Raw genomic sequence first — 5,992 nt, 5'->3', positions numbered from 1 at the left:
TTACCACACACGACCGGTACACACGGTCTACAATAACAGTATCGCCCACCGGAGTAGATACATGAACAGGTTAAGCAAGAAACTCACGAGGAGTACCAAAATAACGTGCAAAGGATGATGACACATAAGAATAAGTGGAACCGGGATCAAATAATACAGAGGCATCTCTGTGGCAGACTGAAATAATACCTATAATGACAGCATCGGAAGCAATGGCATCGGGTTTGCCCAGAAGAGCATAGAAACGGGCCTGACCGCCCCCTGATTGACCTCCCCCTCTGGGGCGACCCCTGGCTGACTAATCCCCACACCTAGCTGGCTGCGCGGGTGGTCGTGGAGCAACTGGCACTGAAGTTGATGACTGACCCCTCTGCTGGGATGAACTAGCAACACGGCGGGGATACTGCCTCCACATGTGGCCCATCTCGCCACACTCGTAACAACTCCTAGGTGTTGGAGAAGGGGACTGATGGGAACCTCTCCACCGGAGTGACCAGCAGATGCACTCAGCGTAGAAGAGCCCTGAACAGATGGAGCACGGGATGAGCTCTAAGCTGGAAGGGCACTAAGTGAAGAATGGCCCTGATGTGAACTGTGGGAACCATGACCCGATGATGCTCCTCGATAACCTGAGCGATCAGACTGACCCTGATGGAACTGTCAGCCTCTGCCGTGCTGAAACTGGACCCTCGAAGGACCACCACTGTAGCTACCAGATCCTCGAGGCCTCTTGGCCTCCCTCTCTTCTCGCTCCTGGCGACAGACAGACTCAATCTCCCTGGCAATATCCACAACCTCCTTGAAGGTAGCACCAGTCACCCTCTCCCTAGTCATAAGAATACGGAGCTGATAAGTAAGACCATCGACAAACCTCCTGATCCTCTCTCGATCTGTCGGGACCAACCAGATGGCATGACGAGCCAACTCAGAGAATCTCAACTCATACTGTAACACGAGCATCTCCCCCTAACGCAACCACTCAAACTATCTACGCAGTTCCTCTATGCGAGAATGCGACACATACTTCTCCAGAAAGAGAACGGAGAACTGCTGCCAGGAAAGGGGTGCTGCACCAACAGGCCTACGCCTCTCAAAATCCTCCCACCAAGTAAAAGCGGGTCCTGAAAACTGATAGCTAGTGAAAGTGACCCCGCTGGTCTCCAGAATACCGGCTGTGCAAAGCATCCTCTGACACTTGTCCAAAAAGCCATGGGCATCCTCTCCCTCTGCTCCGCTTAAGGTCGGAGGCTGAAGTCTCCCAAATCTCTCCAACCTACGATGCTCGTCCTCTGACATAACAGGAACTAAATAGTCCTGAGCAGCTGCGACCGGCTTGGCTGGATGTGCCCCCAACGTCTGAAATCCCTGCACGACCTGCTCAGGTGTGCGGGCGGCGGGAGTCTCACTGCCTCTCCCGGCCTGTAAAGTAGCTGCGGCTGTAGTGGCTGAAAACGCCTGAGCTAGGCCAGTGCAAACTGATAAGATCTGAGCCAAGGCCTCCTGAAGACCCGGAATCACAATAGGCAGAACTGTTGCCTGAGCTGGTGCTGCTGCAGGGTCCCAGTTGGAACCTAGTCCTGAACTGGGGCAGCCGGTGGATCTGCAGGTGCTGCCCCCGCTGCTCTGCCTCTACCACGACCACGACCGCGTCCTCGGCCTCTGGTGGCTGTAGCTGGTGGCACTGGTGGTCGTCCACCCTGTCCGATAGCGCGTGTCCTCATCATCTGTGAGAGAATGGAACAACAGAAGTTTAGTACTCGGATCAACAAATTCGCACGACAAGAAGTTCAAGAAGGTGAAGTTTTCCTAATGGTTCTGCAGCCTCTCGAGGATAAATACAGACGTCTCCGTACCGATCCGCGAGACTCTACTAAACCTGCTCATGACTCGTGAGACCTATGTAACCTAGGCTCTGATACCAACTTGTCACGACCCTAACCCCGAACCCGATCGTGATGGCGCCTCTCGTGAAGACAAGGCCAGCCGACACTTCCCATTTCCAATCTTCAACAGATAAGCATTTAAGAACAGTTTAAACATGATAAAATGAATCCGAAATAGTCAAAAATAACATAAATACGCGGAAGAATCACCCATACACAGCCCTAATCGGGGTGTCACTAGTCATGAGCATCTAAAAGTCATAATAGAATTCTGATAAATCCATAACTAGTACAATGTCTGAAAGGAAATAGAGACGATAAAGGAGTAGAGACACGGGGCTGCGGACGTCAACAGCTACCTCGAAATCTCCGAAAGCTCGCCTGAATCTGGAGGAATCAGCACTCGGGAGCGGGACCTGGTGCGCTTGAATCTGCACACAGAGTGCAGGGAGTAAAGTGAGTACTCCGACTCAGTGAGTAACAAATGTAAATAATGACTGAAAGTAAGAAAACACGCAAGGCACAAGGCATTCTATGATGAAGCAGTAAAATCATTTAAAAACAGTAAACCAGTGAAAAGACAAGTAAAATCCTCTTGCAACAAGTAAACAGGTAATTGACAGACAATTAAGGTACAGTAAATAAATAGAAGCTCTCCCCTCGGGTACAGTATCACCACATGCGCCCCTCGGGCAACATCTCAGAACAATAACAGCCACTCGGGCTCAATCTCACATCACAATGGGTACCTGCGCTCACTAGGGGTGTGCAGACTCCTGGAGGGGCCCCTTACGGCTCAAGCGCAATAACAAGTCATCTCGTGGCATCAAATCTAGGCCCTCGGCCTCATATCAATCAAGCCACATTGTGGCGTACATATCTCAAGCCCTCAGCCACAAATCAGTATCAGTGTTTCCTCACAACATAGGCCCTCGGTCTTACTCAGTCAAAAATACTCACAAGTCCCTCGGGCAATAGTAAAACAATGTTTCTCAGCCTAAAACATCATTTAAAATATCATTTAAGTCTCAAAACTGAGTAAAAATGGCTGAGTAGTAAAACAGTGGAAAATAACATGACTGAGTTCAAGTAGTAAGTCAAACTAGTGAGGAAATATCAATAAAAAGCCCCGAAGGGTTCAAATAGTTGGCACGAAGCCCAAATATGGCATTCAGCCCAAATCATAATGATAGCAAATAAGTTTCAGTCAAATACGCAGTAAAATCATCAACCGGGATGGACCAAGTCACAATCCCCAATAGTGTACGACCCCACGCTCGTCAACAAGCGTGTGTCTCACCTCAACATAGCACTAGTATGTGCAATCCGGGGTTTCAAACCCTCAGGACATCATTTACAATCATTACTTACCTCGAACCGGCTAAATCTATAGCTCGCGTCGCCTTTGCCCCTCGATTTGGCCTCCCCGCCCGTCGAATCTATCCAAAATCAAAACGAGGACGTCAAAATATGCCAAGGGAACAAAGCCCAAGCGAAAATAATCAATAAAGGGCACAAATCCCGAAATTACCAAAACCCGACCCCCGAGCCCACATCTCGAAATTCAGAAATTTTCACACCAACAGATTTCTTACTTCCCCACGAGTTCATACATATCAAGAATACTAAAATCGGAGTCCAAATGACCCCTCAAATCCCCATTTAAAGGCCTCTTAAACTCAAGCCCTAATCCTCCATTTTAGCCCTTTAATTACAGCCCTAAGTTCATGAAATACTACCATAGAATTGTGTTTTAGGTCCAAAATCCTTACCTTAACGAAGTTCCCTTGAAATCCTCCTTCCAAATCGTCCAAAAGCTCTCAAGCCGAAGTTAAAAATGGTGAAATAACCCAAAATTCGCGAAGGACCTCTTTTAATTCAACTGCCCAGTTATTTCGCATTTGCGGCACTATAGCCGCTTCTGCGGTACCGCATATGCTGTCATACCTCCACATCTGTGCAAATCACTAACGGGCACCGTACCGCATCTGCGGTTAACTCTCCACACATGCGCCTTCGCAGGTGCGGTCAAACCCCCGCATCTGCGGTCCCCAAATCGCAGGTGCGAAAACACCAGCAACAGCAAAACTTTAGCATCTTCTAAACTTCAAAATGGTCCGATTGACCACCCGAAACTCACCCGAGGTCCCCGCGACCTCAACCAAGGGCACCAACATATCCAAAAAACTTATTCAAACTTTTTCCAATCATCATAACAATTCAAACAACACTAAATCAACCAAAACACCTCGGATTCAAGCCTAAGTTTCTAAAAACTTCCAAATTCCGTTTTTGATCAAAAACCCAACCAAACCACGTCCGAATAACCTAAAATTTTGCACACACATCCCAAATCACATAACGGGACTACTGCAACTCTCGAAATTCTATTCCGACCCCTATATCAAAATCTCGCCTATCAACCGAAAAACACCAAAATATCAACTTCGCCAATTCAAGCCTAAATCTACTCCAAGCCTCCAAAACCCATTCCGATCACACTCCTAAGTCATAAATCACCTCTCGAAGCTAACCAAACCATCGGAACTCACATCCGAGCCCTCTAACACGTAAGTCAACATCCGGTTGACTTTTTCAACTTAAGCCTTCCTAAAAGAGACTAAGTGTCTCAAACTTCACCAAAACCAATCCGAATCCAATCCGGCCAACCCGATACCTCAAAAAACGGATAAACAAAGCATAAAGAAGCAGAAATGGGGGAAACGGAGCGGTATCTCATGAGACGACCGGCCGGGTCGTCACACTTGGATACTGTGGTGTGGGCATTTTCTTAACATTGCTTTTAATCGATCCCATGCTTGGTATGCAGATTCAGAATCTGTCTGCATAAAATTATTGATTTCTTGCTTCATTTTAAATGTTTTTGCAGGTGAAAAATATTTATTAAGAAATTTCTGAGTCATTTGGTCCCATGTAGTGATTGAACCTCTTGGAAGACTTCGCAACCATATTTTGGCTTCACCTTTAATGAAAATGGAAAAAGCCGCAACTTGATAGCGTCTGTTGTGACTCCATTATACCTGCAAGTTTCAACTAATTCAAGAAAATCAATTAGATGGGTGTGAGGATCTTCACTTGCATCTCCAGTAAATTGACATGATTGCTGAATAGTTTGAATCAAGCCTGGGCGACTTTCAAAGTTATTTGCTGCAATTTGTGGTCTCCTCACACTTGATTCTCCTTCAAGATGATCTGGCCTTACATAATCTCTAAGTATTCTGTCACGTCGTGGAGCTACCTTATCAAACTGTTCTTCTACTTGATGTGGCGGGAGTTGGTTTCTATTAACTTCTTCGTTCTCCATTTCATCACAAGCTATACTTTGAGAAGATGATGTTTGTCCTTTCCTGCGCAATCGAAGAGATTTTTCTATTTCTGGATCGTAATTCGCCAACTCTTTCGTAGAAGAGCGGGTCATAAACTACCTGAAATCCTTAAAGCAAATTTTTTTTTGTTGAAAAAAAATCAAACTCAGTTCCTAAAATAGTAGTGGTGACACCAAAAAGAAAAAAAAAGTATATAAAAATTAAAATAGTAGTAGTACTTAATATAACTAGTGATACTAATTAGAAACAGAAAATAAAGTGTTTCTTTTTATAATGAAAAGAGCTATCTGATCCTAGAAACAATAGTATGATACTGTAGAGTAAAATAAAAATTAAAAAGATGAAGAAAGAAAATGATATGAAAACAGTAAGTAGTATTATTGTTAATAAGGGAAAACTAAAAACAACGTTACTAGTATTAATAGTTACAGTAGAAACCAAAAAAAAGATAATAATAATAATAATAATAATAATAATAATAATAATAATAATAATAATAATAATAATAATAATAATAATAATAATAGTAAGTTCCCAAATTAGTAACAAAATAATTAATCTGGAGTAGATGTTGCCAATCCCCGGCAACAGCGCCAAAAAATTTGACGAGTGCCTAGCGTTTATAAAATCCTAACTCGTACTCTGTCAAATAATAGTATAGAAAGATGTCGAACCCACAGAGATTGATTTATCTATTCTTCAGACGTTTCTTGTTTTAATTACTATTTGACAAAATCAGAAAGAGTTGAGTTGTGAATTAGC

This window comes from Nicotiana attenuata, unplaced genomic scaffold (assembly GCF_001879085.1).
Source record: "Nicotiana attenuata strain UT unplaced genomic scaffold, NIATTr2, whole genome shotgun sequence".
In the NCBI taxonomy this organism is placed as follows: domain Eukaryota; kingdom Viridiplantae; phylum Streptophyta; class Magnoliopsida; order Solanales; family Solanaceae; genus Nicotiana; species Nicotiana attenuata.
This window is presented reverse-complemented; position numbering follows the sequence as displayed.